General features: G+C 38.0%; 1 protein-coding gene across 6 annotated transcripts in view; it reads left to right on the top strand.

The window, feature by feature from the left end:
• The window catches only part of SLC10A7 (solute carrier family 10 member 7), a 237,929-nt gene that overhangs the window by 141,233 nt on the left and 74,868 nt on the right, over positions 1-21,828 (top strand). The gene's annotated exons all lie outside the window — the stretch shown is intronic.

The following is a 21,828-nucleotide window of genomic DNA, read 5'->3' on the forward strand; positions in this document are numbered from 1 at the left end:
AATAAACTTAGCTAATAAATCAGGAGTGTCTCATACATTCACAGGGAGAATTGTTCATTATAAAAAAGAAGACATGATATACTTACTTCTCAGATGAATCTTCATAGTCACACTAAATATAACTGACTCATTGAATGAGCTGGAATCGTTGGGTACAAGTAGAGAACAATACTACAGTTACCCCTTAGTACTGTTTTACTCTTGCTCTGTGAAATCATTCTTTCCCTTTTTGGATAAAATTTCAGAATAAAACCATAGTTTTTCTATCCAGGATCAGGTAGTAAAAAGTCCAGTCCACTAGAAGAAAACATAGGAGAAATTCTTCTAAAGTCACAAAAGCATAACTACATATGAAAAGACTGATCAGTTGGACTTCATTAAGAATTTAAAACATCTGTTTAACAAAAGCTGGCATTTAGAGACTAAAAGGCAAGCTATGAGTTGGAGAAGATATTTAGAATACACATAGCATTTGTCAGATTTCTAAAAGACTTGTATCCAGCCTATATAAATAGCTCATACAAATCAATAAAAATTATAGGTGACAGTAAAATAATAGGCAAAGATTTGAATAGGCATTCATTAAAGATGATATTCAAATCTTCAAAAAGCATGTGAAAAAGGTTTCAACATCATTAGTCATCAGGAAATTGCAAATTAAAGCCAAAATGAGACAATACTACACATGCATCGTAACAGCTAAAATTTGAAAAGATTCTCAATATCAGATATTAATTCAGATGTCTTGCAACTGATATTCTCATACATTACTGGTGGGAGTAGAAAATGGTTCAAGTACTTTGGGACACTGGAAATATCTACAAATGCTAAACATATACCTACCTATGACTTAGTGATTCTCCTCTCACATATAAAGCCAACAGGAATGAGTGCATGTGCCTACTAAAGGACATATTCAGGAAGGCGTATAACTTTTTTTCATGAATCAAAATGGAAAAAAATTCAGATGTTCATCATCAGGAAAATGGGTAAATTGTGATGTAGTTGTGCAATAGAACATAAAATGTGAATGGAAAAGATGAGCTACTGCCCCACCCAAAAGCACAGTTAAGATTCACAGACATAAGATTGAGAAAATGAAGCCAGACACAAGAGTTAATACATATAATTTCATTTATGTGAAGTTCAATATAAGGAAAATTAAATTATGGTGATAAGGGTGAGAACAGTGGGAGCTTTGGCAAGGTGGGTGTTGACTAGGAGGAAGCATGAGGGATCTTTCTAGATTCCTAGAAATGTTTTATATTTGTATCTGTGTGATGGTTACCCAGGGATATATATATACATATATATATGTATATATATATATTTTATATATATGTAAATGTATGAGATATATATGGGTATATGTAAATGTATGAGATATATATGGGTAAAAATTTAGACTATGTTATTTCTGAATAAACAAAGAAAAATCCTCTAGTCCAGTAAATGTCAAAACTTCAGTCTCTTACCCAATAGAAAGCTTTTCCCCTTTCTTCCTTTCCTCCATCAACTCACAATCAGTAGTGTGCAGTAGGGAAGGAAGAACTGATAGGTTTCTCCTCTCATCTTTCGTCCATCCTCCTTCTGTCCCATTCTTGAGCCCTATTTTGTCCCCTCTAGGATCAGGCACATGGGGAAGGAGGGACTACAGAAGAATAGACAATGTCTGATGTGCCTTGGGTTGTGATTGGGTTTGATGCCCTCTGAGTGTGGCACACCTCAGAAGGCTCTTTCTCATGTGGGGGAGCTACGGTGAGTTTTTCAGTGACCCTCCTTCACTAGAAGCATCTGAATACAGCATTGCCTGACATGGGAAATGACCCTATTCAAACTCCAGCCACAGCTCTTGGCTTTAACGATCTACTCTGGATGGAGTCCTGGTCAGAATGACTCAAGAGGAAAATGGACATGTCTCTGGCCAGTGGAGAACTTGAGTTTGCACTCATTGTAGCCTCTCTGGGATTCAAACCCCTCCCAGCCTCAGCTCCAAGCTTCTCTAGAAGGGTGTCAGGTCCCACTCTCTGGTGTTCCCGCTTCCCCTCTCCCAAACTCGAGGGGACACATTCTCCCAGGGGTTTTCTGAAGCTCCTCTCACTCACCTTGAGTGGGAACCACCCTGGAGAGGTGAGTGCACATCTACATAGTCAGATGGCAACTCTCCCCCAATAAGCTGCCTCTACCAACCTCACTTCTGCCCTTTGCTCTATAAAATGCATAGCTTGAAAGTGTGTAAGGAACCTATTGTAGAGCACAGTTATCGTTTTAAGTTAGAGGATACATGCATGATTCCTGCTCAAAAAGGAAATAATCATTTTAACTGTTCCATCTTCTTTGTCAATCACTTGAGGCTTTTCTGAATAAAAAGGAGTGCTCTGGAATATTAAATACTGTGTATTAATTTTGTTCATTATTCTACATTAAAAATATTTTGGGTAGAAAAAAGAAGATTGAGAAATATACGTTTTATCATCTACACACACATTCCCATGCACAAAGATTATTGGGACTTACGTGCTGACTAAATAACTCCATGAGCCTCTGTGTGCATGTGTAAAAATAGGAGATAAATGTTACCACTTTATATTATTGCCATGAGGATAAAATAGGAATGGATTATACATATACAGAAATGCACACGTGCAGATATATATATACATATATTACTAAGAACACAGTAAGTGCGAAATAAATGTTAGCTCCTTTCTTCTTTCTTCCTGGACTGCGTGACCTTTCACTCTCTTTCCTTCAGCAAAGCAGCTTTCTTCAGTTACAGGCTTCCGGTAGAGCAGAGAGGGGTAGGGCTTTAGGACCCTCTATAAAGAATGTGAGTTCACTATTTGGAAATGTTTAAGTTACACTATATTTGAAATTGAGCCATCTGGCAGTAAAAGATGCAGCATAAGCCTCGAGTTAGAAAAGTCTGGATTTGAATCTAAGCTCTGCAACTGCTAGCCATTCATTCCTTTAACGTATTAATTGAGGGCTTGCTGTGTGCCAGGTCTGTTGTAGTCACTGAGAATATAGGGGGAAATAAGACAGGATCCCAACCTTGTGGAGCTTTATTGGAGACTGGGGATGGGTGAACAGTAGGGGGAACAGTCAACAAGCAAATAACTAAATATAATGTCAAGTGCTGTAAGTTTTGTGAACAAAAACAAAGCAAGATAAAAGAACATAAAGTGGTAGGGGAGGGAAAATAGGAGGGTAGTGGAAAGATTTTATAAGAGACCCCAAATAAGTGAGGGAGGAAGTTCCAGGAGAAGGTAAAAGAGGAGTTTATAATATTGCAGAAGCCAAAAGAATAAAGTGTTTCAAGAAGTAGGAAGTTACATGCTGTTGAGTAATGGAATAACATGAGGAGCTCTCAGCAGCCATGTGACCCCAAACAAGTTATTTACCTTCTTGGGACAGTAGTCAAGAATATGTTTCTCAGTATTAAGTAAAATAATCTAAGTAAAGCACCTGTCACATACCAGACAGGTGACTGAAGATGTTCTTCACATTTAATATGTACAATAAAACATGAATTTAGAAATGGATAGTGAAAGATATTTTGAAATGGTCTCAATTCAGCTTCTCACTGAATTTTTTAAGACAGTTGGTTAACTGTGTATGTAAGCCAAAAATATGGAAGTCAATAAATTCAACTATAATAGTTGTGGAACTGTAGCTTTGTCTTTTTTAACGGACTACATTAGTAACAAGTAGTTAATTTGATGTGTCATGTCATGTGTTTTGTGTCATGAGTCATGTTCTGTGAATTGCAATGTATTTAAATATGTTGGAGTTTTTCACATTCAAACTGGCAGAAATCATTTGTTTAAAAAATAAGAGCTAGGAAAGTCAAATATTTCAGCATTCATAGCAGTCTGTTTTGCTAAATTACAGTTTCTATGAATGATCAGCAAATTATTCCCATTTTAAATCTAAGAAATAAAGAAATTGATTTGGTTCTCATCTGTTCCAGGCATTCCCTAATGTCTTGGCATTGATTTTTAAATATGCTTTCAATTTTACAGAATTGGCTGAATAATATGACATGTGATCTAACCTGTATAGTAAGGACAAACTGAGACTGTTACACCCTTTAAAGTAATATAAAATTACAATGCCTTTGTCTGGCTACCTTGCAATATTTGCGTATCATTTAAATTATTTTATAAAAGTCAGGCTTAAAAATTCTACCCAAAGTGTTGAAGAATGAGGATATACATTCAAGCATGTGTGTTTAAATTTACATAAATTTAAATGATACGTTTTTATGCACTGTGGTTTCCTCCAGAAGAAATCTGTATGCTTTTTAAAAACCTGCCTCTTACATGTGGACATTTAAAAGCATGTCAAATACCTTACAGGAAAGGAAATAAAGTCATTTTACTTAAAGTAAATCATTTTTCCAAATTTTCTCAAGCACATTTATGTAGTTATTAAGAGAGAACGAGAGTTCTTTTTCCATTTTAAATACAAAGCACACCAGCTGCTACCCCAGCTATCCACTAGAGAAAGGGTGAATAACTAAATTTCTGCAGCAATGTGTAGAACTAAATTTATTGAAATCCCAGTGAAGGCTTTTGTTGTATTTGGTATAATAGGGAAAATTCCATAAGATATCTTAGATTGCATTTTCTTCACAGTAATCTTCATAGCCTTTACACTCCCTGGTCACTCTGTAAACATGCTTCATTCATTTAGAATGAAAACACCTCAGAAGCCAGCCAGGTTTGGGGATTTCAAGACATTTTATTTCAAATAATGTGAGTGCTCCTTGTAAACACTGAATCCACTGAATTTGGTTCAGAGAGGTTGGAGCTTGGTGACCTCTGTTAGATACTTTTCCTCAGATACATAAAGAATGAATTTGTATTCTAAACAAAGTATGTGGTTTTGATGAACCAACATCAGCCTTTCTTGTATCTATGTCCAAGGCATAGTTGTATGTTTGGTTTCATTTCACATATTTTTAAAAAATTCATTTTTCACTTATTACAAAAGGTTAATTTATGTATTGAGGATTACTCATACTTCCTTCCAAAGATTTTCCTCTTTTCACCTATCCTGTGTTTTCTAAAAGAAGACACAATCAAATGTTTTTGTTCCTCTAAGAAATCCCTGGCAGACCCATGACACTGCTACCGCTGTAGCTGTACATTTCTATACATAATTGATGACTTGGGGCCCAGCAGACAGCGTCAGTACACAAGCCGTATAGATTACCATACAGTGAGGGGTTTTTGGTCTTTGAATTTTCCATTTCTGAATAGAATTAACTCCTTGCTAAATAACAAAAATTCCAGAAGGAGTAAGTTTACTATAGTAATAAATATTCTTCAGAGAACAAAACATTTGTCAGCAGTGGAAGATCTGGACAGTCTAAAGATCCTAACTTTATTACCCTATCCTCTACTCCACCTGTGTCTCAACTTAGCATCACTGGTAATGTTTGGTTTTGCTGACATTTAGGTAAAAATATTAAAAAAGAAGTTTAGTGCTGTTAAATTCCAAGTTTAGAGGCAAGTTAAATTCCAAATGGCACTTTTTGAGGTATTCCTTAATCTAACCCATGCTTTGTATTTCTTTGATTTACTGGAAGATGAGGAGACTAGTAGTATAACTGGTTATCTTTTCATGAGGAGTTTGTGAGATTTTTGTCAAGGGAGTGGCATCTGTTATGTCCAGTCACTGTGCCCTGTCTTTGTTTTCCTCTAACACCAGTAGCACACTTCCTTGTCTTTAGGCCTTTGCATATGCTGTTCCCCATTCCAGACCATGTTTAGGTACCTTCCATCTCCACCCTTCTCTTGACCATTTCTGCTCATCATTCTGGTCTCACTTTAGATGTCACCTCTTTTGTAACCTCTCATTCAGTAAGTAAGATTTAAAGTAAGCAGCCTCTCCTCACCCCATGATCTGGCCTTTGCCTTTTTACTTCTCCACAACTGGACAGTAAGATCTGCTAGGATAGAGACCAGGACTCCTTTATCATTGTTTCCTCAGTCTGTAAGATATGCCCGACGTAGCCCAGGTGTCCAGTAATTGTTTATTGGATGAAACTAATATAAAATTGAACTTAACCACAAAAATGATCATATAAACTGTTAGGTTTTATATCACATAGAATTTGGTTGAGAATATACATACTTACAGAATTTGTAGGTTTCCTAGATTTTTCACTTTGTTTTTCTTATATAATATATATTCTTAAGAATGCTGTGATAACTGGGAAAAATAGATTTGAATTGCAATTATGTTTTGCAGTTACATACTCATGAGTCTTAATTTATAATTTCAAATAATCTATAATAAATAAATAAATAAGAACTGTAAATAAAACCAGTGTTATTTGAGAAATAAACATCACTAATATTTTTAATTCAAATTTAAACCAAATTAGGGCATTTGTTTAATTCTGAAAGTTTAATCTCATTGCTTTATTTTGATTCATGTCCTTTTTTAAAAGTATGTTATCTCAAAAGAGCAAAGAATTCTTTTTATGTCCTGGCATGTGTACTATCTAGTTCTAGATATTTGGAAGAGAACATCAGTTTATGCCATTATGTGGCAGCAAGTCCTTTCTGAAGAGAGCTAAACATGTTTGGAATGATGCGTCATTTAAAAATGAGTTTGGTTTTTCTCAATGGCAAACGTAAAGAACAACATTCCTCTACATGAGTTTTGTTGCATTTGTCAAAAATTCATTTTCATTTCTTGTGATGAAATTATCACACATTGTTCCTATAATGAAATTACACCATCACTATTAGTGAGAATAAGTTCTGCCCTTTTTTCATTTATGTTAATCATGCATTTCTAACCATTCAATATTAAATACTTCATTTTCCCTCCTTTCAATCATAAAAGTACCTGCCAGGAGAGGAAGACCGTTGGGATGGGAAAAGGCTGCTACACCTGTACTTTGAACCAGTGACTTATCATGGAGAATTAATGCTCTTGACCACTACAGTTTATCTCCTGAGTCATTAGTAATTTCTGTCTCTAAGGAGAGCCAAACATGTGATTTTTAAAAATGCATTCTAGAAGGACAACGGAACTGTCCTTTGCACTCCTCCCTTTGAACTGAAATTCCTCGGTTTTCTCTTAAGATACGTCACTCATAGATATGGCTTGGGAACATTTGGGGCTTGGTCAGAGGTTACAAATGAGTGGCCCACAGGCCACATGCAGACCACAGATGTGCTTTCTTTGGTCTGCAGAGGGGTGTGTGTGTGTGTGTGTGTGTGTGTGTGTGTGTGTGTGTGTGTGTGTGTGTGTGTGTGAGTTTTGTTTTTCAGCTGAATTTGATTACATATACTATATGTTTTTTTCTAGATTATTCCCACTCCCTGTTATTGTACATGTGGCCTGATTGATACATTCATTTTGTCAGTCTGGCCACTGTCAGCATTTGAATTAATGGCTGTACAACAGGGAGTCACATCTAGGGACAGTAGGAAAACAGAACCCAAGATGTATATTGTAATCTTACTGTGCCATAGAAATCACCTAGTAGAAAATTATTTGACAAGATATTTAATTGCTGATTTTTTTGTCCTTGAACATATGAAAAAATAATTTTAAAGATAAGTGAAAAATAATGATTGAGAAGCATGCCTCAAAAATGACATTTATTATATAAAGACGTTTTTGAAAGCTTCACAAAAGAGTTAGGAAATGTAATTACAAAAGGGGGGGTCATGTCTTCCTGAAAGCATTGCTTTTGCATTATGTTACTTATATTATTTACATGGCATTGGTTTATCTAGAAAAAAATGCTTAATGTACATTTGAATATAGAATCAGCCACACAACTAACTTATTAAATGCAGAACTTTGCAGTGTTTGTTTATCCGGAAGGCCCCACAGCACCATCTAGTGCTGTGTGTTTTATTCTGCATAATGTTTTTGTGAATTTAAAACTTCTGATCACATTTAATCAAGACGGGCACACTGAAATAAATACATGGTTTAAGCAGTATTATAAATAGATTGTTACATTGAATGTGGTCTAATGAAGTTATTGGTAAGTTTTTTATCCATGAATTCCTAGTCTTCACAGATTAAACTACACCAATGAACACTATATACCACAGCTCTTACCAATTTTAGACAAAATTTTACAAACACTTTTAAAACTAGAATTTAAAGTATTTAGAAATGAAATGTTATAAAATATACATTGAAAACTAAAATGAGTCACATAAATGAGTCAGGTGCTTCTATATATTCTCTTACAAAAGCACTCCAAGAAGATTATGAAGTGAGAAAAAATACAGCTATGTGCGTAATACTGTATATAATATTCTTGTCTTAGAAAACTATAGATTTGAACAAGAAAACTAGGAGGGGTGGGTGGGTAGAGGGATGCATGGATGGATGGATATACTGTTATATTATTTTCTTTTTGGAAGGAGGCACAAGAAACTGTCAACACGTCTGGGAGAGTAGGGTGCTAGAAAATGCACTTATTTTGTACTTTTCTATACAATTAAAATTGTTCTAATTAAATTTACATATTACTTTGTTCAAGTTCAACAAAGATTCATTGAGTACTCAGATTATAAGCCACTTCCTTTTTCCTTATAGTATTTCTCTGAATTAAAACAAAGCCTATTTTTTTAATTGAAAAGAAGAAACACAGTAAGCATGTATCTTTTAGAGTTTAGACTTATCTTTCCACAAGGCTTTAGAATCCATTATTTTTTAATGGGGAATGTAAGCTTCAAGAAAGCAGAGAATTTTGTCAAATTGTTACACTGTATCCTTGACTTATAGAAGAGTATCTGGCACACAAAAAATACTCAGTAAATAAGTGTTGAATGAGTGAATGAATGAGAACATATCACAAATCTATACAGTAATGAGATATATTATAGTAAAATTCTACTCTATTTGCATAATACATAAAATATATATGTACAGTTATAGTCTTATATCTGATGTCATTAAAGCATGAACACTGCTAAATGCTATTTTAAGTTTTAACAAAGGCATTCAATTTTACTTGAGATGTTCATGTTATAGCTTTTTTTTTTTTTTGCCTATTCTTAATAAGACTTAATGCACTCACATTAGCTGTATTTGGAACACAGTCATAATGAAATTCAATGAAAATGTTTATTAAAGAACAGTCCTCTCATCACTTGCCTTTTACATTTCAGCTACCGATAATTCTATCATAGTGACCTAAGTGGTTGCTGCTTTACAGTTCATTCAGTAACACTTATATTAATAATAAAATGCTAATTACTCAATATTAAATATACTCAATTCCTAATTACATATTTAAAATTTCATTACATTTTATAGCTACCTGTTAGTGAGAGCCCATTCAAAGACATAAAGTGTATTGTTTTATTTTAAACATACAGTGGTTCTTACTGATGTGTTGTATCTAGACTTTTTTAAACTGTCACAACAGTGTGTAGAAGTTGCCCTCTACTGGGGAAGTAGAAGAATTATGTTGACAGATTTAAAATTTCCCAAAAGACAGTTAGATTCATTGATGCGGCTTACCAGATGATCACTTCACGCTCTCTGGCACTTTCAGGTTCCAAAGATATTGAAGTGGTTAGCAGAGTACATTTAAAAGAAATATCTAACGTGAATATACCTAACAGTCACTTAGTGGGAACATTGTGACAACACCCAACAGTGTAGATCCAGAAGTAATTATGTAGGAATGAGTCTTTGCTGAAACATGAAGATGAATTAACCATATCAAATTATACAAGCAAAAATGAGACCAGACTGTTGTAGCAGTTCAGCATGGGAATTTGGGGGATGAAAGGCTAAGTGCTACATTTTTTTTCTTTTCCAGCTAGCTCCTTTTTCTTTTCCTGGGTCATAAAGTGAAATTTGATTATAAAAAAAGTTTATATAGAAGTTACAAAGATTTTACTTGTATTAATTATATTGAACTTTTCATACCAAAAAAAAAAATCACATGATCATAAAATGGCAAGGTCTATTTACCAGTTCTCTAAGCTGGTAAGACAGGGTTCCTCCTCACCTCGTCATTGCTTTCCCGTCTGCCTCCAGGAATTCTCTCAGGCCTTGGATAGCACTGCCTTACAGAGACTCAGGGTCTAGGATCCACCTCCTTCAGACCCTAACATCACATTGTATGTTTTTCTTCTCCTGTCTGCTGTTACTTACTAAAATAAACATGTTATTAAGGAGAAATTTGTTTATAATAGACAGTGATCAGATGGAGCCAGGGTGAGGAGGGTTGGAGAAGATGACTCCCAGCAGTCAACCTGAATAACCACACTCCTGGCGCTTCTGCCTTGGTAGTAGTAGGGGGATTTATGGACCCTTTATTAAGACCATTGGTTAATCCATTTCCTTCTCCCAAACTGAAGCCTCTTTGAGTCACAAAGTTCAGGGTCAGTTTTCTAAGCTGTGGGAACGCCTCTGTCTAAGAAATATAAAAATCAGCGTAAATCAGACCATTGATGTATGAGACACGGCAAGTGAGTGCAGCTGTCTCCATTCGTTTTGTCCATCTTCACACTCGGTATTGATCGTCACAGCCAGCCCTAACAGCGGCGTGCGCTGTCACTTAGACACATCTGAAAAGAATGGGTGAGCTGGGCCAAACCTGCTCCTTTCACATGTGTAGAGAGAGTCTGGCTTTTGTGTTTGTTATTTGTTTATGGTAAAGGTCTATTTTAAGTTTGAAGACTAGTTTGATTAAGCTATTATTTTGAATGTCTTATTTAAAAGAAAAGCAACTTATCATCATTCTAGAAATTTATTTAAACACCCAGAGGACTTCAATAAAAGCCCCTCCCCCAAATCTCCACAAATCCCTTTTCATTGCCCCCCTTCTCTATCCTCATTGACCCTCATGCTACCCCCGCTCCTCCACCTTGTTTCTGCAGAATTTTGCATGTATGTTCTCGCATAGCCTTTTTGGCAAGTCATGAGCCTTTTGTGGGTGAAGAGAGCACCTGTTTCACAACTTGATGTCCTTCTGATTCTTCTATAGTCTATTCTAATTTTATATATGTCTCTTTTTGCTTTATATTATGTATGATAAATAATGTAGTGCTGAGTAATGGTTTTCAGGTCTTCCATATGTGAGTTTTGCTCTGCTCAACTGGTTCATAGGAGGCAGTGTGGTATCAGAAATGAAGAACTGGGCAGGGAGTTTCAGACATTTACTGCCTTAGTCCTAGTGCTTCTAGCAGCTCAGAGGCTGTGGGTGTGAGACATCACCTCCTGTGCCTCACCTATGCAATCTGTAAAGTAAGATAGCAAATTATCCCTAGTATTTCTTTCAGCTAGTATTCTCTGATATCTAGATTCTCAAAGAACTTTTAACCACTTAGTATATAAATACATAATGGCAGGGATCGTGGATTCTGGAGCAAGACGTATGCCTTGTTTCCCATTCTGTCACTTATTTCTTGGAAATTTTGTGTAACTGTTCTGCTGTATACCTCAGTGTTCTCCTCTGTAAAATGAGAATCATAGTGACATTTTTCCTGTAGGGTTGTCAGTAGGACTGAATGAGTCAGTACATATGCAGAGCATAGAGTAGTTCCTGACAAATACAGGGTAGACATTCAATGAATGTCAACTAGTTTCATTATTATTACAAGCAGAAGTATTTTAAAGCACTTCAGAAAGTGTGTGCTTCTCAGCAAATGGATATCCTGCTCCTTGAGAGTAGCGTTTGTAGACACACAAATTGATTCATTCATTTCTTCAGCAAAAAATTTATTGAGTGCCTGTTATGTGCCAGGTACTGTTCTGTTATGGGCACCAGTGAGCACAGTGGCAGATACACACAAAATCTTCTAAGCCAATGGGTAATAAGTATTCAGTGTTACTCTCATGGCCGGAGGTATGTTCTTTTCATATATTCCTATACCATTGGCAGATTATATGCATACTCTTTGACCCTATTTTTTAATTTATATTACATATTTTGTATTGGTTTTCTATATGCATTTCCTGAATATATTTCTAAGTTTCCTGCTGTTTCCTTTGCTCTTTTTTTTTTTTTTCTAATGATGTTTCTTCCCTTTCGACCCTCTCTTGATCTTTCAACTTTTGTTTTTATTCCTTTGCCTGGGGTTCTGCCTCCTGGTTACTTCATACAGCTTAACTAAGTCTCTCTAAGCCTCTCTTTTTCTCACTTGTAAAACTGGGATAATCAATTTACTTATTACAATTTTAAACTAGATAATGTTTGCAAAGCACTTAGCACAGTTCCTAGTACGTAATATACTTTCATAAATTGTTATGATGGTGGTATTTGGTATCACTGAAGCAGTGATCCTAAAACAAGAAATAGAACAAGCTCGTGTGTGTGAGATTCAGGCCATGGGAACATCGGCTGCCCATTGAGTAATGTGGGACCATCCGAGTGAGAACGTAAGAGAGTTGTGCTTCTTGTGTATAAGGTTTGTTGTGCTACTAATGATTCTTAGTAAGCTGCCACGTATATTCCCTGGGAAAATAAAACAGCAGCATATCAAATTGCAGCTGTGTGCCCCTGGTGGGGGCCTCTAGACCAAAATGAGCCCTGGCAGATCTTTCTTTGGCTCTGAAAGTTTGCGTCATTGGAAAAGAAATTTTGACTTAATTTCCTTTTGCTGCCTCTTTGATCTAATATATACTCTACAGATAAGCCTTTTTAAGAAAGTCCTTTGGAAAACTATTTATTGCATGGTAAGTCTGTAAACTTAGATGGCATTTACATGAAAGCTTCTTGGAAAATAGAAAAAATTCCCACATCTGTCTTACTTTGGGCTTTAATTGAATTTCAAATTGCTCTTATCACTCTTAGATAGAAAAAGCCAAGTAAGTAAGTAATAGTTTTTATACAGGTCTATGAGTTGACATACTCTGAAAAAGAAGATTCACTTTTTCAGTAAAAAGTAAAAAGAAAATCATGACTTGAACAATTCTCCAGCTCTAACATACATTACTATATGAATTCTAATTAGCAATATACATGTCATTGCCTTTTTGTGTGCTTGTGCTTATCATCTAAAGCTCTGGATATCAGGGCCCTAAACTCCACACATTTTGCTATTTCTTCAGCATCCTTGATTTCTCTCTCTCCACCGGCCCTTCCCTTTGCCTGCATCATCTTTGGCAAAGGGAGCCATCTCCAGATTAGAAATGGTAAAGTAAATATTGGCAAAAAGGAAGTAGGCCCAAGATAAGTAGACTTTATCTTACGGCCTAGACAAATTACTTCTCGGGGTCCTGAGAAAACTAACATTTGAGATTGATAAATCTCTATCTTTGACAAATCACAAAGAAAAGGAGTAGAATCAGCTGCTGGGCATGTACATATGTCACTGCAAATATCAAAAAGAGGAAGAAAGTGATTTTACACACTATTAACTGGTCATTTTGTTTTCAGTCTAGAGAAGAATTGAAGAATGGGTAATTAAGTAGCGTGTTACAGGCAGTCACAAAAGAACAAGCTGTGGCCTTTAGGAGGCAGAATGGGTTCACTGAAAACCAAGTCATTAAAAATAAAAGTTTGTTACACATTTCTTTTTTTTAACATAATTGCAAATCCAAAACAATGCTTAGGACAGAGGTCCAACTATAGCCCTTGGGCCAAATTTGACTATGTCCATTTGTTTACTTTCTGTCTTTGGATGCTTTTAAGCCACAACAACAGAATTTGAGTAATTGTAACAGAATCTATAAGGCCAGCAAAGCCTGAAATTATTACCTGGGTCCTATACAAAAAAGGCTTGCCTACCCCAGGTCTAGAATCTCAATCTGTTCTTCTGAACTTTAATGAGTCTACAAATATTCTGGAAATCTTGTTAACAATGCAGATGATGACACAGTAGGTCTGGAGGAGGGTCTGAGAGCCAGCAGTTCCTGACAAGCTTCCAAGTGAGGCCAGTGCAGTTGGGCCACACACCAGAGTTCAATCTAGCAAGGATCTAGGTTTCAAAAAGACACTTAGCAAATACCCTAATTTATAAAAAAAAGAACAAATGAATTATGGGTTGGAAGTCAGTTCAGTTGGTTAGACTCTCACTTATTTCAATCAGTGTCCAAGTAATGTTCGAGTCTCCATGTCATCTTGGGGAGATGTTTTCTGGTCATTTTTAGGTGAGTATCTAATTATCACTGCCTTGTATAAGGACATTGACTCTGTGATAGTATGTGAAGGGAGCAAGAATGAGCCTGATAGGTCAAACGTTTAGCTGGCCAGTATCAGCTGGGTTGGTCTGTTGGGCATTTCCTGCATTAGAAGACAGTGCTCCGCGTGTCTCTCATGTTTCTGGACCTTTTGTGACAGTGGCACTGACTGTTTGTTCTCAACTATCTTTTCAAGGATGTTTATATAGTGAATAGACTTGAAAGACAGAAATAGTTATCTCCCTCTGGAGCAAAAGGCAGGATGCTTTCTGCCCGTTATACAAGACTTAAGATCCCTAAACTCACTTTTCCTTTCCCGTAATGCAGCCACTGTAGGTGCAGCGTCCATCTGAGCCCCTTTGCGCCCACCTGGTTGACTTGGGGCAAGGGGAACGGATCCTGACGTCAGGCTTTGGCTCTGACCCAGGAGTCTTGTGTCTTCCGCCAACGTCCATGAAACTGTGGCAGTCCGATTTGTGAGCCTCAGAGTATGTTTAATCTCAGCCCCTCTGAGGCTTGGACACCCTCTCCCATTAGTCCCAGCACAGGTTTCCAGTCACAGACTTTCCCCAAACCTGTTTTCCCCTCTTCACCTTTTACTTAATATACAAAATAGAAGCCCTTTAATGAAAGTTCTTTCAACTGTCTCATATCAAGCAGACAAGACTATCTCCATCTGTACCTCATCTGTCCTTTTCTCTCCTGCAGTGAAAGGTGTCGGCCCCACCTCCTTTCTGAAGTTCCATCCTCCAGCTGTGCACGGACCCCTTCCCAGTCACCTCCTGAGGGTGAGGCACAGGCCCTCCCCTGAGTGCGTCTCCGCTCTCCGCCCCCTTTGGCTCTTTTGAATAACTTTGGAAGTTCTCGAGTGTCTCCTCTCTAAAACAAAGCAAGGAAAAACCAGTGTGCTTCCTGTACCTCGTATTCATTCCCCTCAAGTCACAGCCTCTTCTCCCTCCTCCTTACAGCCAGATTTCTTGCAGGAGGCGTCCGAACTGTCTCTCTTTCCCCTCTTCCTTCTCAGCCCTCAGCCCGGCTCCAGCTGCACCGCCACCCTAGTCATTCCGTTGCACTTGTGTTCTGCTCTGAGCTTCGATCTGTATCGTAGGCTCCTTAACTTCTTACCTTCTCTGTACCAGTAAACCACTAACTCTTCTGAGTGTCAGTCCCATGTATCTAACTACTTATAGTACCTCTAGTTGGAGGCTTTAGAGACACCTCAGACTCATACTTGCGCAAGAAAAATGTATCTGTACATCCCAGTTCTACCCTGGCTCAGTAGCTGGCTCTATAATCTGTCTGGTCAAAAACCACTTAATTCAGAAAACTTATTTAAATATCCCTTCTTCTGTTTTATCACGACTTCCTCCCCAGTAGTTAATCTACCTGTCTACATTGGGAGTATTTTGAATGTGTTACGTCTCTATCTTGATCACTAAGATACCATTTTTGTAGCCCAAATCAACTCCTGCCTGGATTACTGAACAATCTCCTAATTAACGTTCCCTCCCTTTAAATTTTGCACTGCTGTAACCTCTTCTCTATACGAGACCCAGAGTGATTTCTACCTAAACAGGTGTCATCAAGCCCTCGCCACAGGCCCTTCCCCTGCCGCCGTGCCTGTGTTAATTCTGCCAGTGACTTCCCCTTGCTTTGAAATAAAGCCCAAACTGCCTAGAATTACTAGGCCTCCCTGCTTCACCTGGTTTCTGGCTGCATCTCTCACAGTTGCACCCCTCAGACTCTGCATTTCACTCTGAGTTTCTAAGCCTTTATCAGTCTCTCCAACCTGCCCCTGCTTCCTCCTCCTCCCCTCCCCTGCCAGCTGGCTCCTGCTCCGCTCTGCATTCACATTATAATTGCTCCCACCTTCCTCCTCTGCACGCTTGTAGCACGCTATTTTAATTTTGAACACTCATCATTTTATTGGGATTGCTTCTCTGTCTTCTCTAAAAACCTGAGGGCATCAGTTGTGTATGTTTCGTTCACCACTGCTCCTCATCTAACAGGGCCTGTGCGCTAGTCACTAACTAGGTGTTTGTAGAATTTAGCAGGGACAGATAAAAATCTAAAAAAGATAATAGATCAAATCTAATAAGGTAACACTTAATATGAAATATGTACAAGACCCTAAATTATGTGCTCAGCAGACTTTGGAATCCTTTTCCCCTCGGCACCCATGGTGTCTGATACGTAGATAGGACTCAACTATATTTATTTAGTTAAATATATGTTATTGAGACAAGCCAGCTGCCATTCCTACAAGGCCTCACAGGGAGACACTGCTTTCAGGAGGTCACCACAGTCCAGGAGGAGGTCCTTAGCTTTGCAGGTCCAGAAGCTCGCTGTCATTAGCACACTCCAGTGTGGTTGTATTCTAGGACACTGGTGTCAGGTAGCTGGTATATTCTCTTCCTATTGAAACACCACTGGAAAACAAAATTATTATTATTTAACATTTTCTTTCGCTATCATGGACTCAGACTAGAGAGAGTTAACCGGATGTTTTCAGTGGCTGGTATTATCTACTCAAATAGTCTGACGCAACTGTCATTATTACAGGGCACTGTGCCTGGTAAACAAACCAGAATGCTCATATCAGCTGCTTTGACACCCTCTTCCCTGACAGAGCTCTGAACATACTGACAAATGCTTAGTTGGGGATGTCAAGGCCCTCTCTCTGGAGATCCAGTTTTAAGGGGAAAGTGTAGACAGAGGAGGGGAAAGAGGCCCTCGCCCACCAGTCAATCCTGGCCTCCACCCCAGTTGCCCTGCCTAGGCCCCTAATGCTGCTACCTTTTTTCTGTAATGTTTGCCCAGATATATTTTTGCCATCCATGTTTATAAGGTCATATTCTCTGGGGACCATATAACCTGACCATTTTGTTTAAATTTAGGTGTCTCCAAAACTCCCCATACCACCCCTTTGTAATGCATTGCCTAGGGTGTGTTGGCAGATTTCACTCATTACATATTGGTTTGATGAAATTTCATTCTTGAAAAAGAAACTTTTCTCTAACTTTTTAAGATGTCACTATATACTGACTACAGGACAAAATGAAAAGACAACTTGAGAGTTTTAGTTGACATTAATCATCTTTAAAAAAAAAAATACAAAGTCCAGAGTAAAGGAGTTGTCAAAATATAATTTTCAAAGTTGGAAATGACTTTCTTAAAAACATGAACGCATGATAAACATTTATTTAACCCAATACTGAGGGAGCCAGGGCTATGGTAAAGCTGGTTTCTGGGAGATTATAGAAATGAGGGTTATATAGTTCATCAGAAAAGCATACCAAAATAAGTTTGCTAGTTTGAGACAAAACTAGCTAATACCTACAAGGTAATCACATCATAACATCTATGGTTGTTTTTCTACTAGACAGGAGTACTTCTGTTTCTCCTGGACAGAACTTCATAAATTAACATGTAATTTCACAGTCTTGGCCCTACTCAGTAGTAAATAGAAGTGAAGCAAAGGTATATTCCTCTGAGTAATTAAATAATCCTTGAACTGGCCTCTTAGCCAGTGCTCCAGGATAACACCAGGAGGACACACAGTCCTCTTTTGGCCTGATTTCCAGGTTTTGGTCCATTTTTATTAAGCAGGTGCTGTGGACTCTTAAATTCATCTGGACGAGATTATGTTTAGAGAAAGCTCAGAACCATCCCCAAGGAGGAAGATGAGAGGGCCTGGGGACTTTTCACCTGGAGAAGACGTAACTCACTTCGGCATTAATCCTAAAATATAGCCCTGAGGATGTATGTAGTTTAAGAATGCAGAGATTTTATTTACACCATTCAAAGCAGCAGTGAAAAGGCCATCATAAGGAAGGTGGGGTGAGACTTGCCCTAAGCTGCTCCCAGGTGAGAAAGGGAACCATGGAAGTGCTTTGAGATCAGCTTGAGAAAGAGCTTCCTCGTGAACGTGCTGGGCTGGGCAGTGTGTGCCTCTGGTGGGCAGGAAAACAGATATGAGCGGATGGAAAGAGAATAAGGTCAGTAAAGCCTAGTAGAAAGGACTCCGTTAACCAGGTAAAACTAGAAAGCCAGAAAAGACTCAGAGTTAATGAGTTAATTGGTTAAAGCTCAAAAGGTTAAGAACAACTTGACCTAGAATGTTTGAATATTCCCCAGAAAGGAAAAGTATCCAAGCACAGGTGGTGTCTTCATCGTGTCAATTAGATCATGCCATTGTAAGATTCAGTTAAGTCTGCTAAAAGGCTCACCTATAAACAGCATAATAAAGACAGGAAGATTCCATCTTAAAGCTAAAATTGCATATTAAAAAACCCAAGAAATGAAGAAGTAAGATTCTTAACGTACTCTTTTGCAAACAGACAATAACTCAGCCCACCAGGCAGTCCTGATTGATATGCCCCCAGACCAGGAAGCTGCTATCCTGGGAGGGAACTAGAGCAGTAAATTTATTGTCTTAAGCTAATTTTGCAGAATTACATGGACGACTGATACTAAACTTAATGTCTCATCAAAGTTAAACATCTTGAGACCTCTTAACAAGTCCACACCACTGGCCCTTTGTCACATTCCTGAAAAATCCTTAGAAGGGGGAGCCCCCAACTTTTCAGTGTGTACCTCTCTCTGGGGTTGCCCACACTTTGTAAGTGTGTAACTTTAACTTTTTCCCAATCTTTCAGTGTGCTTCTCTCTGAAGTAGCCCACTGAAGGGTCCCCACCAGTAAGATGGCAAACTTCCGGCTTCTCTTCGGCGCCACCTGAAGCCCAATCACCTCTCGCCCCCCTCCCAATCCCAGCACCTAGCCAACAGCCACCAGCCCCGTAGAAGTGACACCTCAATCAATTCATGTCCCTTCCTATATAACCCAGCACCTTTCCCTAATAAAGCAGAACTCTCTGGTGAATTGCTGCTATGTGTCGCTCCTTTCCTTTGACCCACACTCCCTTTTCTCTGAGCATGTACTTTCTCTCTTTAAATAAAACTTAAACCTTTCAAGGCGCCTCTCTTCCCCGCAGCAACCTGCACTTTTTCTCTCTTTAAGTAATTTTAAATAAAACTTTTACTCTGCTTCACTACTGTGTCTCTGCCCTTCAGTTCTTTGTTGCGGTGGGGACAAGAACCGAGGAAAATACACAGTGCCCCCCACCCCTCCACTAACATATTTGGTGCCGTGCCTCGGATGGATTTCCACTCCCGGTAAGCCGAACTGACCTCTCCCACCGACACCTGGACTGCGAGAACAGTGTCACCCCTGGGGCTCACTGGTGAGCAGGTGAGGGAGGGAGACAGAGAAGTCATGCTTCAGATGTGTGTTGAACCAGGTAGGCCTAAGATCCCTTGCAAAGCTGAGATTCTATCATTCTGTAAAAACAGAGCTATTGCCTTTTAATTAAAGAACAAAAAGCACCTTTTCCAAGGCTTAACATTCACTATCCTGAGACAGAAGCCTAAGAAGTCAGTTTTAGCAGTAGTTGTGGCAGCAAAAGCTTTTGATAAAATTTTCTTTTAAAAAAATAGTAATTCGCTTCAGTTTTGCCTTTTTCACAAATTCTGCTGCTAAGAGAAATGCATTCATAGTTTTGTTGTTAGTTGGGGGTTTGTGGTTTGTATGTTAATGTGACTAAATCTCAGTGTCTGAGATTTGACACTTTTTTTTCCTTTCCACTATAGTCATTGAAATATATTCACCCAGTTACTCACATCAGAGGTGTAAATGGATTTTCTGAAGGTTTTTTAAGAGACAAAGCCCGTCACTTTGTGACTTTACTTCTTCAGGTGTTGCAATCAGAAAGCTTAACACACCTTCCCAATTGCAAAGATGCTAAAATTGTCTGACCGTGAATCTGCGGGGAGAGTAATGTCTCTTGTTAGAAGTGCTCATACACCATCTCTTTGGTTCTATCCATTTGTCTAAGATTTACCTTTAAAGAGAAAGGAGCGGGAATCAAATTGAGCCTTCTGTGTACCCAAAAGCAAATAACATGTTTATTTGACTCTCCAGCTTCTGATGATGGCTGCTGTTACACTTTACATTTTTAGTTCCTCCCGTTTACCATTGATATTTGCAAAAACTTGACTTTAAAGAAATGTATCAACTGCATTACACAAAAGCTTATTTCTCCATTTGTTTCATGTCATCAAAAAGACATTCTGAGTTTGAAGCTCCTCTCAGGTTTACTCTTAAAATATATCCCTAAGGAAATAGGGTAAGAGTGCAAGGATTTTATTTCCACCGTTCAGGATCGCAGGCTCTGGAGGCAGGGAGACAGAGATTGAATTCCCAGGCTGCCTCTTCCTCCTTCACTCTGTCTCTGAGTCTCAGCTGCCTTCCCTACCTGGGGGTAGTAATAGTACCTACCTCCTAGGCTTGTTGTGCAGTTACATAAGATGACATCCTTAGCACTTCCTCTGACTCTAAGACAAGTACTCCATAAATGTTCTTATTTTAATGGTAATTTAAAATGACTTCACCAAAACCTAAGTATGGTGCTCTTGTTTGGATTAATGGTATCATGGCCGACTCAGTTCCTACTACAGCTGGAAAGCAGGTTTCAGCAATATTTAACAATTCTTAGTTAAAACCTGAACAGCCATTTTTTAGAAAATAATAAGGAATTCTGAATCCAGAACTAGAAAATACATCCTATTCAGAAAGACATTTTTAATATTCCAGGAACAAATATTAAATATGTGTTGATGACTATACACTTGAATATTTAGGCAGAAAAACACACAGATAATGGTGCTCTGCTTTGCAAAGTAAGGGCATGTCTAAGAACTGGTTATCAATTTGAGACCAAGATCATACAGCCAACTCATCACTACATATATGTCCTAAGCAGAGCTGTAGAAATTATATTGGTTGCTGAAATCTGCTACCCAGGATCAGTGGTATAGTGGAGTCAGTTCTGGATTTGGAATTGGGCAAAGCAGCTCAAGTCCAGGCTTTGCCTTTATTTGCTGTGTGACTTTGGACTGTTTGCTTTGCTTTTCTGAACCCTAGTTTCTTCAACTATAAAATGGGGTTGTTATATAACCTAACTCCTTCAATAAGGGAGGGTCATTCTTGAAGCAAAATACCATTAAAAGTACTGATATCATTACTAATACTATTAGTGTTCCACTGTTGCAAAGGAAACTAATTGGGTACCAGGAAGAACATGGGTCCCAATGTGCTGTGCAGTGTGGCTGTAACTCCTCTAATACAAGACAAACGTCCCTACAATAGTGACAATGCTCAACCTTCTTCCTGCAAATTGAAATTTCTTATCCTATCACAGATAGCCTGCCTTGTTTCTCAGAAGCATTATTATTTAGTGCTATTGATATTCCATCATGAACATCAGTATAAGTTTCTATTTCTCTTATCTGAATTTAGGTGAATTGCTAGATAACAGAAGTAAACCTGGCTAGGTTATAAGCTAAATCAAACCCACTTTTCATATACTAAATTACTTACCAACTTTTGTAGTTGGAAAATTATTTTGCAATTAGAAATTGCAAAAGTTTGCACAATAAGGAAGCATTTATTCTATTATTTGACAATAAAGCAAGCCTGTGTGTGAATATTCATATGCGTGTATGCCTAAGAAAGTCAGAGTAGCAATGTTCTATAAGGCAAGCCAGTGTCTTTTGGGCCACATTGAAAAGAATTTGGTCACTGTAGTGACAAAAGGGCCTCATATAAATACCGAAAGGATGGTTTTCCCAGAGTAATG

This window comes from Manis javanica, chromosome 3 (genome assembly GCF_040802235.1).
Source record: "Manis javanica isolate MJ-LG chromosome 3, MJ_LKY, whole genome shotgun sequence".
NCBI lineage: Eukaryota > Metazoa > Chordata > Mammalia > Pholidota > Manidae > Manis > Manis javanica.